This window comes from Pelobates fuscus, chromosome 6 (genome assembly GCF_036172605.1).
Source record: "Pelobates fuscus isolate aPelFus1 chromosome 6, aPelFus1.pri, whole genome shotgun sequence".
NCBI lineage: Eukaryota > Metazoa > Chordata > Amphibia > Anura > Pelobatidae > Pelobates > Pelobates fuscus.
Window position 1 is genome coordinate 13,888,359 of NC_086322.1, and position 13,927 is coordinate 13,902,285.

At 41.1% G+C, this 13,927-nt stretch overlaps 1 protein-coding gene across 7 annotated transcripts in view; it reads left to right on the forward strand.

The window, feature by feature from the left end:
* The window catches only part of DCTN1 (dynactin subunit 1), a 120,590-nt gene that overhangs the window by 34,239 nt on the left and 72,424 nt on the right, over positions 1–13,927 (forward strand). The window contains exon 1 of one of the 7 annotated variants that reach the window (XM_063457537.1): positions 8,475–8,547. The exons of the other annotated variants lie outside the window; for them this stretch is intronic. The gene's annotated coding sequence lies outside the window, so the exon portion shown is untranslated. Of the gene's footprint in view, positions 1–8,474; positions 8,548–13,927 lie in introns of those variants that run through there. 7 annotated transcript variants of the gene reach the window in all.

A 13,927-nucleotide genomic window follows, 5' to 3' on the forward strand; every position in this document is an offset into this window, starting at 1 on the left:
GGTCTTGGTTCAGTAGGGAGATGGGGCGAAAGTGGCCCGGTTCGTCGTGTGGCTTGCCTGGTTTAGGTATCAGGGTTATGTTTGCTCGTGTCATATCTTGGGGTAGAGGGTCTCCCGTGAGCATTGCGTTAAAAACCTTGCAGAGCTTGGGGGCATGTGATATGTTTTGGCGAGGTCATTTATGAACAGACCTAAGGTGAGAAGGGGTGTGTGAGTTAAATGGGGCTGGTTTTCGTGCTCTTGGTTTTTCGCTCGTCTATCGGGGTGGGGGAGAAGGCAGTCTCGGTTCGGGCTCTGGGGGGGTGTCTATAGTGGAACAGTTAGGGCTGTTAACTTATGTACATGTATTGGCGTGTCGGGCCGTGCCGTGTTCTGGGCAACTTCAGTGGGTTATACCTTTCTGATGTGGTTACCTTTTGGCTCTGGGTTCGTGCGGGGTATCTATGTCACGGGTGTACCCTGTGGAGCGCTGAGGTTCGCCATCCCTGAGCGGGAGTGGCACACATCCCCTGAGGGGGACCCCGCGGTCTGCTGCATGTGGAGACTGTGTCGTTTAGGGCCTGAGGGGGTGTCCCCTGTTGTGTAGCTTTTGTGTGTGATACGTAACATTGTTTTACAGGTCAGCACAGCATTCCCATTTCTCCCTCCCGTCCTTTGGCCTGTCGCGCTCCACCGCGCCCCCAGCCCCGTTGAGGGGATGGGAGGGGGGGGGAGCACGAGGGTCCTATACCCGTCCCTCCCTCTCCCAACAATGGCTTTCCCGTAGTCATACATTTGCTTTGGCTACACTCTATTCACTTTGGCTTACATGTGTACAGTCCCGTGCGTGGCAGAGGGTTGTGCTGAGTCGTGTCTCGGGCCGGGGGCGATGTTTGGCTCTAGTGTTCTCCTGTATGGCCATCGCGGCCCACCACCCCCCCAGCCCCGTTTATGGGGGGGGGGGGAGGCCGCCAGGGCCCCAAGTCTTTCCTTTGCCAACAGTCGCATAAATTTCGTTGCCATCAGGCTGTCAGCTCACGCCGTGATCCCTTTATGATTAACGCGGTCCCGCCCGCCGGGGGGGGGGAGAGCCACCGGAGCCACCAAGTGCCACCCCCGTCTTTGCCGGGTGCCCCGGTCTCCCCCCAGACCCCACCGCCGCTCAGGCCACTACGCTCACCCCTAATCCCCCTCCAGGGCCGTCGCGGCCCCCCGCCCCATTAGCACCACCGAGGCTGGGGGAGGGAAGGCCGCAAGGGCCCCGGGTTGCCCCCCCTCTACCCAAGGGCCCACGACAGTGCCAACAGAGTATCTAGTACAAAAACGGGGTAGTTCCCAAAAGTCTTACGACTGGTTCCCGGTGAATGTGGAGTCTCATTTTGGGGCCGGACTCCTCTGCTGGGTTGTTGGTAGTTTTGTCCGTTAGGAGTGCAAATGTCTGCGTTCCAGCATTGGGATGCCTCTTCGTTGCTCTCGATAGTCTGGTTGGTTCTTGCGGCCTTGCGTGGTGGTAGATAGATGGCGTGGTGTTTTTCGGGCCGTTGTGGGTTCCGGAGTGCCGGGTCTTAGGTGTGCTCTCGGTGTGTGTGCCCATTCGGTGGGCCGGGCCGGGCTGGTTGTTTGGGTTAGTTCTGTGGGCTCACAGCGCGGACCCGATGTCGTGAGCATGAGGCGAGCAGGGGAATGGGTCAGTCCGGAGCCCGGGCAGCCCGGTCACCAAGTCTTTTCGGGATTGTGCATTAAAAGTACCTTTGGGGGTTGGGGCCAAGTGACTCCCAGGCCCGAACTTCTTGTCTGCCTAGACATGTGGGGATTGGGACGGACGTTGTCTTCGCTGGAGATCGCGATTTCTTTGCAGTAGTTGGTGTTCGGGTCTCCATGATGGGGCTGGGCGCTGGTCTGCTGCGGTTTGGTCCATACTGATATCTCTGGTGCCCAGCTGTTCCGCGAGGTCTTTGCTTCTAAAGGTTTGCGCAGTAGGTAGGTGCGATTGTCATGCCGCACCATTAACTTGAAAGGATGGCCCCATGAATATCGGATCCGTCTGGCTTGTAGAGCCTGAGTCAGGGGTCTCAGTTTGCACCATTTGCGGAGAGTTGTCGGTGCGAGGTCGTGGTACAGTTGGACCACGTGGCCTTCTATTTGTAATGGCGTCTCCCTTGTCACTTGCATAATTGCTTCCTTGACGTGGAAGTAGTGGCAGCGTATAATGATGTCTCGGGGCTGCGTGGGATTTGCGGATGGAGGGCTCTATGGGCCCTATCCAAAAGGAGGTCGGATGGTGGAGCGTCTGGGAGCAGGCTGCTGAGCGCTTCATGGAGGATGGTGGTGAGTGCCTCCAGGTTGGAGGATTCTGGCAGGCCTCTAATGCGGATATTGTTCCGTCTGGATCTGTTATTTAGGTCTTCTTGCGCCTCTTCCAGAGCTGTTAACTGTTCTTTAAGTTCTTTTAGTTCCGTTTCATGAGTTGAGGTAGCGGCGGCCATGTCGTCTATTTTGTCTTCCAGCTCGCGCGTGCGTTTGCTGAGGTCCGTCAGACCATCTTTGAGCGGGGCTAGATGTTTGGTAAGCTCCGATGCCACTAAGGATTTCATCTCCAGCAGGAGATCTTTTAGGTATTTTTTAGTTAGGGGTGCAGGGCCTTTTCTGTGGCTGGTTGTGCTGGCGTCTGATTCGGAGTCAGAGGCCTGTTGCTCATCTGCAGCCGTTGTTGTGTCTCTGTCCGCCCTGACTTTAAAGATCGGGGCCACAGCCGCGCAGACTTGGATTTTCTGCCTCCCCCCATTCCGGTTAACTGTAGCGGGGTTCAGGGATATGGTGCGAGGTCTGTAGTGTTGTGGTGAGCTGTTTGCCACTGTTATTAGCTTTTAATTTGTCTGCCGCCTCGGAGACTCTCTAGTGTGCGGCCATCTTCATCTGCGGTTAGGCTCCGCCCCCCGAGGTAGTTATTGTTATATTATTATTTATTTGTCAGTCAGTTGATGTGAGCTAGTTATTGTTATATAATTATTTGTCAGTCAGTTGATGTGAGCTAGTTATTTTTATATTATTATTATTATTATTATTATTTGTCAGTCAGTGGATGTGAGGTAGTTATTGTTATATTATTATTATTATTATTATTTGTCAGTCAGTTGATGTGAGCTAGTTATTGTTATATTATTATTATTATTTGTCAGTCAGTGGATGTGAGCTAGTTGTTGTTGTTGTTATTATTATTATTGTTATTTGTCAGTCAGTTGATGTGAGGTAGTTATTATTAATATTGTCAGTCAGTGAATGTTAGGTAGTTACTGTTATATTATTATTATTATTATTTGTCAGTCAGTGGATGTGAGGTTATTATTATTAATAATGATAATAATAATAATAACAATATAACAATAACTACCTCATATCCACTGACTGACAAATAATAATAACCTCACATCCACTGACTGACAAATAATAATAACCTCACATCCACTGACTGACAAATAATAATAACAATAACCACCTCATATCAACTGACTGACAATAATAATAATAATAATATTAATAATATTATAACAATAACTAGCTCACATCAACTGACTGACAAATAATAATAATAATATTATTTGTCAGTCAGTTGATGTGAGCTAGTTATTGTTATATTATTATTATTGTCAGTCAGTTGATATGAGGTAGTTATTGTTATATTATTATTCTCTATTGTCAGTCAGTGGATGTGAGGTTATTATTATTATTTATTTGTCAGTCAGTGTGTAACGGACCATTTTGCACACAAGAGGTTAAAGACCGTTTAGGCGATATTCCCCTTTCCAGATGCACAGGCAGCTACTGTAAGCACCAATCTCCCGAACAGGAAACACACGAACCCGGGGAAAAGCCTACAATCAGCTTACACTCCTGGCAATCGGCATACAATCCAAATCCCCCAATAACGAGACGAGACTTCGTTTTGAGGGTCAAGCAGAATCTGGTTTACTGGGGCTAACTGCCCGGCTTTTATGCAGGTCTCCCACCTGGTGGACACTCCCCTAGGGGACCAGATGGAAGACTGGGAAACATATTGGACATTGACCAATCACAGACTTACACATTTCAACAATCCCACAATGCATCACAATCCCTCCTCTCTGCCCTGGAGATAATTGGGAAGTAATCCAATTATCTCCAAGGACAGAGGCAAAACTCCATTACACATATTTTCAGTAAAAGACATAAAATTACATACAGTTACGTTTAGTACATAAAACATACACATTCTACATATCCCCAGATAGCTTAGATCTGAGCGCACATTATTACCGAATGGCGCCCAGATCACATACATACAGTTCAATTGCATGGCTATCTGGGGTGATGCTGTTCATACGGTTAAACTACCGAATGAACAGTCAGTCGGTTCCACTACCGAATGCAGAGGTAAGGAGGCTGGCGGCTCAGCGGTGTCGCTGAACAGCGCTGGCCGTTCGGGAGGTAAAATGGCTGCTGACACGTGTTCGGCAAACGAACAAAGGCCACCCAGCATTCATCAATTAAGCTGCGGTTAACCGCAGCTTCTGGGCGGTCAATTGACGGCACACTCCAGTTCTCAGGTGGTCTATCGATCGGTACTTTGTTCGGTAGATTGAATCTACCGAACACCCCGGCAGAATGGCACGAATAAGGCTTTCAGCAGGGAAAATAAAAGGTTTTAACTGCTGGGCCATAGTCTAAAGGGAGCAGGCGAGCAACCAGGCTTCTCCAGTGCACAGTGGCGAGGTTGGTTCCGCCACACAGTGGATGTGAGGTAGTTTATTATTATTTATTTGTCAGTCAGTGGATGTGAGGTTATTAATATTATTATTATTTATTTATTTGTCAGTCAGTGGATGTGAGGTAGTTTTTGTTAATAATAATAACAATAACTACCTCACATCCACTGACTGACTAATAATAATAATAATAATAATAATAACATTAACTACCTCACATCCACTGACTGACAAATAATAACAATAACTACCTCATATCAACTGACTGACTAATAATAATAATATAACAATAATTACCTCACATCCACTGACTGACAAATAATAATAATAATAATAATAATAATATAACAATAACTACCTCACATCCACTGACTGACAAATAATAATAATAATAATAATAATAATAACCTCACATCCACTGGCTGACAAATAATAACAATAACCACCTCATATCCACTGACTGACAAATAATATAACAATAACTACCTCACATCCACTGACTGACAAATAATAATAATATAACAATAACTACCTCACATCCACTGACTGACAAATAATAACAATAACTACCTCACATCCACTGACTGACAAATAATAATAATAATAATAATAATGTCTTATTATTATTATTAGTCAGTCAGTGGATGTGAAGTAGTTATTGTTATATTATTAAGTGTTCTTGCATAGCAAGACCACTTAATGTTATCTCACATATATATTATTATTATTATTCTTATTATTCTTATTATAGCCAAATTTGCCACCCTAACTCCTCCCACAGTTTTTACACTACATAGACAAAAATATACCAAAACGTGCAGATTGTTCCCGATCGGATTGCTATTACTTTGTGGAACGTTTCGCCGAATGGTTCACGGAATATCGTCGTTCTTCTGGCGAAATTTGTCCCATAGGAATGAATGGCAAAGCTAGAGTGGGAGCTGTCAAAAGCTGAAAAATCAGGACATGATTTCTAAACTGCCACCACTCCCTCATTTTCAGGCCCACCTACACAAATCTTATATCAAAACGTTCAGCTATCCCTGCTGCCACTAGAAATGTCCACGGCTAAGCCATAGTCCTGATAGTTTTCACAATATGACCATTTGTTTGCAACTCACGCCTTCCATTGACATTCATTGAAACTCCACTCTGCAAAGCTCACATTTGAAGGGCAATTTCTAAACTGCGACTGTGCCTTCATTGTTAATATCTCAGAGACATACTATGCATCAAAATGTAGGTCTGGGTCTTGTGATTCTCACAATATAAAGCTCTTCACTGTAGGATTTATAGTTTTTAAAATACGACCGTTTGAAGATGGCAACCGCCAAAATACTCTGACCTGTGCAAGGCTGCAGCAGCAAGTGATGTCATAGACAAAGCCTTTTGTACACCTGCTAGAGTTTTTATAAATGTATGGTTTAATGTAACTGTGCAACAAAGATGCAATTAAATGTGCTATATAAATGATAACAGTTACTGCGCCCACTCCCGTTGTAGACTACTGGTGGAGGCAAGAACACTTCACAATTTCCCCAGAAATTGTAGCTTTTCTAGTTATTATTATTATTTATCAGTCAGTGGATGTGAGGTAGTTATTGTTGTAGCGGATGGTACTAGGGCTGTCCTAAAAGACTGTGGTAAAACTGCAATTCGTGTGTTGTTTTCTTCTATGTGGTTAAACTGTATGTAGGATTCGTATGATTGTTCGGTAGTTTCCATCCGTATTCCATACGAATGGAAACTACCGAACCAATAGACCACCCCAGAGAGAAGTGTGTACCTTATTAAGCTTTCACACTTCTCTAACCACAAGTTAATCTGTACTTTATTGATGTATCTGGGTGGTCACCGTTCTATATACGAACACGTGGTGGCAACCATCTTACGCACGAAAATCTCAGCGGTGTTTGGTCATCGAGTGTCTGGAACTCAAATCGGACACTCGATTACCCGAACACCGCTGAGACCTCCAGGGCTCCGTAACTCCCGAATGGGAAGGCTAATCAGCCCCCCGTTCGGTAAGTTTAAAGTACCCAACAAGGGGATTCATACGAATGAAAGGTTAATCGTGGATGGCAGTATTTTATGTGTGTTTTACCTCCCGAACGAAGACCGACCGCAGGGCCAAAACACATGGAACCCTTTTCGGATACCCCCTTGTGTGCGGTCAGTCAAATTACACCCTCCACCTAACTCCCGAACACCTGGTCCGATCTGGGTGAATTTTGGATATGTTAGTCACCCAGATCAGGGCTACCAGGGGGTACCCAAAGTATTATTATCACTGCTTGTTTTAGGGTACATCCAGAACTCGGGGAAAACTACAGCATGTGTAATGGGATTAAGTGTCATACTGAGGGGAGGAGATGTGTGGGAGGTAACTGTTACAATATTGGATACTGTACTGATTAATGTGAATCCCTCCCTTGCATGGGAGAATGCTTTAAAAGGAGACTGTGTGGATTAAAAATCCGTTCTGCTCCTGATGCTGTGTGTCGTCCAGTCACTGGGATCTGTATGGGGATATTCGTGGATTACTTCGCGGGAATTATTACTTTATGGTATTTTTACTGCTTGTTCCTGAGCCTCACTGGGATCTTTAGAGGAGTTAACCTGTGGAATACTAGGCCTCCGCTACAATTGTTATATTATTATTTATTTGTCAGTCAGTGGATATGAGGTGGTTATTGTTATTATTATAACCACCTCATATCCACTGACTGACAAATAAATAATAATATAACAATAACTACCTCACATCCACTGACTGACAAATAATAATATTAATATAATATTATTATTATTATTTGTCAGTCAGTGGATGTGAGGTGGTTATTGTTATTATTTGTCAGTCAGTTGATGTGAGGTAGTTATTGTTATTATTATTATTATTATTATTAATATAACAATAACTACCTCACATCCATTGACTGACTAATAATAATAATAATATTATTTGTCAGTCGGTGGATGTGAGGTAGTTATTGTTATATTATTATTATTATTATTATTATTATTTGTCAGTCAGTGGATGTGAGGTAGTTATTGTTATTATTATTATTATTATTATTAATATAACAATAACTACCTCACATCCATTGACTGACTAATAATAATAATAATATTATTTGTCAGTCGGTGGATGTGAGGTAGTTATTGTTATAATATTATTATTATTATTATTTGTCAGTCAGTGGATGTGAGGTAGTTATTATTATTATTATTATTATTATTGTTAATAATGGCTATGGTCAGTCAGTGTATAGATAATATAATGTTATTGTTATATTATTATTATTATCTATGGTCAGTCAGTGTATAGATGATATAATGTTATTATTATTATTATTATTATTATTATTAATAATATCTATGGTCAGTCAGTGTATAGATTATATAATGTTATTGTTATATTATTATTATTATCTATGGTCAGTCAGTGTATAGATGATATAATGTTATTGTTATTATTATTATTATCTATGGTCAGTCAGTGTATAGATGATATAATGTTATATTATTATTATTATTATTAATATCTATGGTCAGTCAGTGTATAGATTATATAATGTTATATTATTATTATTATTATTATTATCTATAATCAGTCAGTGTATAAATAATGGTATTGTTACATTAGTACCTATTCCCTATTGTCAGTCAGTGGATGGCTATTGGACATGCGCAGTCTGGCTGCGTTCCAAGCCTCGCTGTGAGCTCTGCTCTCTGATTGGATGGCGGCGGACAGTCAGATCGAGGCTTGGAACGCTCTCGCTGTCACCGGTAGCTGTGTGTGAGAGAGCGGAAAGACACGGCGGCGGTAAGAACCGAGACAGACAGAGAGCCACAGAGACTGACTGACTGACTGACTGACTGACTGACAGCCAGGCCGGGGCGGTGAGTGTCAGTCCGGGTAATAGGGGGGATAGGGGGGCTTACTGTGACACCAAGTGTGACCGTCACATACTGACCGCTCCCTGTAAATATCATAATAATATAATATAATATAATAATAATAATAATATAATATCCGCTCCCTGTAAATATCATAATAATATAATATATATAAAAACTATAATAACAATATAATAATATCCGCTCCCTGTAAATATCATAATAATATAATAATATAATAACAATAATAATATAATAATATCCGCTCCCTGTAAATATAATATAATAACAATAATAATAATATAATAATAATATAATATCACAAATCATACACCATACTGCTACTAATAATAATATATCACCATCCTGTGTGTCATACACTCCAATAATAATAATAATATCTCTATCTCCCTGTGTATCATACACCCTAATAATATAATAACAATAATAATATAATAATATCCGCTCCCTGTAAATATAATATAATAATAATATAATATTATCCGCTCCCTGTAAATATAATAATATAATAATATCCGCTCCCTGTAAATATAATAATATAATATCACAAATCATACACCATACTGCTACTAATAATAATATATCACCATCCTGTGTGTCATACACTCCAATAATAATAACAATAATATCTCTATCTCCCTGTGTATCATACACCCTAATAATATAATAATAATAATAATATCCTCTCCCTGTGTACACTTCATACACCCTAATATATGAATAACTAATAATATTCTCTCTCTATGTACACATTATATACACCATAATATAATAATATGCTCTCCCTGTGTACACATCATACACCCCAATAATAATATCATCTCCCTGTGTACATGCACCCCAATAATAATATCATCTCCCTGTGTACATGCACCCCAATGATAATACCATCTCCCTGTGTATATGCACCCCAATAATATCATCTCCCTGTGTGCATGCACCCCAATAATAATATCCTCTCCCTGTATACATGCACCCCAATAATATCATCTCCCTGTGTGCATGCACCCCAATAATAATATCCTCTCCCTGTATACATGCACCCCAATAATATCCTCTCCCTGTGTACATGCACCCCAATAATAATAATAACATATGATCTTCCTGTGTACACATCATACACCATAATAATATAATATACGTAATATAAAATCCCTGTGTACACATCATATACCCTAATAATATAATATGAAATCCCTGTGTACGCATCTTATAACTCAATAATAATAACGTCCTCTCCTTGTGCACACATAATATACCGGTACTCCAATTATAACACTACCATCGTATAATCCAATAATAATGCTATTTCCTGCGCACAGTTCATATACTTACACTCCCTCTTTGTGCACACATCATCTAATCAGATAGTAGCACCCTTTCCCTGTGCTCACATAATATACCCCACAATTAACGTTCCATGTGCACATAAAACATACCATATTAATGCTGTTCTACTCTCTGTACTCACAACCTTTAGCTCAGTGATACAATTTACCTCCCTTTTCACACATCATGCATGTCAACAATGACATACTCATACCGATATGCTTTGATATTATTGTACCCATTATTACGTTCCCCAATGATAGCTCATTCCCAGTATGACTCCTCCTTAGATATTGCAATCACTGATTTATTTATTTTATATATATATATATATATATGTTTTTTTGTTTAGTTTGCATTACCTGCCCGTATCAGGGCCATTTTATAGCTGTTAACCAACATTATTCGCTCCAAAATGTAAGTTTGTAAATGAATGATTCCTGTATATTGAGAAGTGGACAGTATTGGTGATATTAGAGAACAGTTTATGAGTAGCCAAGTGATATGTTGCATTGGAGTTTATTCTTTAAAAGGACATGTCAAGCACCATAACAACTACAACATTATTTCATGGTTGTGGTGTGGTGACCCCTCACCTCTCCCCCCCCCCCCCCCCCCTTTGTAAGGAATCAAAGTGGTATTAAATGATTCCTTGCTTGGTGTCAGCATATGAGTCTCCTGTGATGGTAGTGGAGATGGGGTGAGGCCCCAGTGTACCCCAGGTAAGAAGTCAAACCATTTGACTACTTACAAAAGCAGATCACCAAAGCACCCCTGGCACCATAACCACTACAGTTGGCTTTGGTGATTTTGGTGGTTTGAGTGTTCCTTTAAACACCAAACTGTAGTAAACTAAATATAGATTGTAATATTTCAGCTAATAGCAGAGTTTTAGAATGTTTTTAATTGCATTTCTTCCCAATATGTGGTGCTGAATCGGTTTATTTTGATGAGTGAATGTGGAGTGTTGCCTAATTAATCAGTATCAGGAGGCAGCTATGGCTCACCTCATACGTGGGATTGGTCCTTATTCTCTTGTTTTATAAGCTTGGGTTCCTTTTATTTTGTATTACTGTGGTATAACTGTAGTGTGTTCCTTGGCCAATCCATTTACTGTGCCAATAGACGTGCATGTATTACCCCATTTCCATCCTTGAAGAAACCGTTTGGACAGTGTCCTATTGGCTAGTCTTACTATGTATGTAGCTCTGACCCAGCGATTAGCCTACAGTGGAAGAGCTGTGCTCTTCCTAAGGCAGTGACTCTCGTCTTGTACTCCTACAGGTCCAGCAATTCACCTTCCTTCCCATTGAAGTGACTTTGGAAATATTTTCGAGTTATAGCTAATATTTCATTGGTTGTTTATGTGATAATATTGCTTTTAATCTTTTTACCTAAAGGAATGATGCCTGTGAAATAAATAAGACAGCGTATAGGGTGAAAGGGTAGTTTCTGTGTTTTGGCATATTTTAAAGTCAATGATTGGATATGGCTTTAAACTTGCTGTCATGTGATTGGCTTTCAGTGTGTACAGCATTGAACATATAAAAAATAAAAAAATGCCCATAACACATGGCTGTGCAGATACAGCAGCGCATTGTATGGCTGAGTGGGTTATTTCATGCTATGGTTTGATAATGCCCTCAAACTCCTGCTGCTGGACTACTACTGAATATTGAGAACGCTACGAGATCTAACCGGCTACTAGAAAAATGAGATTGGCAGATGAATTGGTCCATAGAAGCAGTGATGACCTCACGCTTGTTTTGTGAGTCTTTGCATTAGGCCACATGTTACTGTATCAGTATCTACAAACTGTCTGGCTGACACTGTTCCAGCCTGGTTTGAGTCACAGATACAGACGCCTGACTCTGGGTGTGGCTGCCTGTTACTCTGTACTCTAACCCAGGCTAGGCTGCAAAGATATCAATGCATTGGCTGAGAGCGATCACTGACCACTCCATGCATTAATTGCCTCTCACCTTGCACAATTACAGGCAAAGTAATGGCTGCTCCCCGCAGCGGTTTGCTCATTTTACTGACAAATCAGATCATTACAACAGAGTTAAATAGTGGTTAAAAGGACAGAAGTAAAACTGTTACTTTTTGGAGGTTTTGTGCTTGAACTCTGTGTGTTTGCAAATAGATAAAAAAATATAAGGATATGAATTAGTGTTAAAGAATAAATGAGAATAGTCTGTATAGTCCGCTGTTATTAAGAGTAAAATGCACACCTTTGTCATAGTAGCCCTTCATTGCGTGGTCCCCACCATCTCCACCCAAAAAGAAACTTTAAAAAACAAACACCTAAATAATAAAGCTAATACTTACCTCTGTTCTGGCACAGAGGTGAACATCTCTCCCTATGATCATCCATCGCTGCCAGGGTGGGCTGTGCCTCTATTAGACGCCTGTTGCTGACAACAGTAGCCCAAAATGCACGGAATTGATATTCGTAAGCCTGGAATTCTAGTTCTGCAATGGTGTGTCTGGAGGTGGAGTTAACCCCTCTAGCAGCAGGGGGTTTGATTCAGTGTGTGCCGTGTTTGATAAGCCCTTCAAACTGTTCATGGAGCTTGGAATAACTCTTTAAAGAAACCGCTTGAACAAAATGAAGTTGTTTTGGTTCACAGAGTCCCCTGGCGCTGGCTTACCTTTAGTGGTGAAACCTTTCTTTAACATTTTTAACCCCAAAGTCTGTGTTCCAGCACCAGATCTCTCTGCCCCTTCTTCTCAAAAGCGATGCTGCTGATTGACTGACTGAGAACGGTCAGCTAATACACTCAGCTAATTAATGAATCGGTGATGATTAATGATCAGTATGTTTCATTTCAAGCCAGTTTTATTTTCATTTTTTAAATGCATGGCTTGGTCTACCTAAGGTCATAATCCTTTATATTAGGGATCGACCGATATTGATTTTTTAGAGCCGATACCGATATTCTGTGAACTTTTAGGCCGATAGCCGATATAATTTGCCGATATTCTGTACATTTACCATTTTGGAATATAAAAACTATTTCTAAAGGTAAATGCACAAAATATACATGCCACGTGTAGTGGATGCAGTGTGCTTAGACAGGGGAGCTGTGTATGTTTGTGTAGTGTTTGTGTAGTGTGTGTGTAGTGGATGCAGTGTGTGTGTGTGTAGTGGATGCAGTGTGTGTGTGTGTAGTGGATGCAGTGTGTGTGTGTGTAGTGGATGCAGTGTGTGTGTGTGTAGTGGATGCAGTGTGTGTGTGTGTAGTGGATGCAGTGTGTGTGTGTGTGTAGTGGATGCAGTGTGTGTGTGTGTAGTGGATGCAGTGTGTGTTTGTGTAGTGGATACAGTGTGTATTTGTCTAGTGTGTGTAGTGGATGCAGTGTGTATTGTGTATTTGTCTAGTGTGTATATAATGAAAGCAGAGTGTTTGTGTAGTGTGTAGGTAGTGTGCGTAAAGTGAATGCAGTGTGTGTGTAAAGTGAATGCTGTATATACTAAATGCAAAGTGTGCGTGTTTGTGTAGTGTGTGTATATAAGGAATGCAGAGTGTGTGTATTTGTGTAGTGTGTGTATAGTGAATGTAGTGTGTGTTTGTATAGTGTATGTATATAATGCAGAGTGTGTGTGTAGTGTGCATTATATATAAACACACTACACAAACACACACTGAATTATATAAACAAACTACACAAAGACACTGAATTATATAAACACACTGTGTATATAATGCAGTGTTTATATAATGCAGTGTTTGTATAGTGTGTGTATAATGCAGTATGTTTGTATAATGTGTGTATATAATGCAGTGTGTTTGTAGTGTGTGTATAATGCAGTGTGTGTTTGTATAGTGTGTGTGTGTATATAATGCAGTGTGTGTTTGTATAGTGTGTGTGTGTATATAATGCAGTGTGTTTGTATAGTGTGTGTGTGTGTATCTAATGCAGTGTGTTTGTATAGTGTGTGTGTGTGTGTG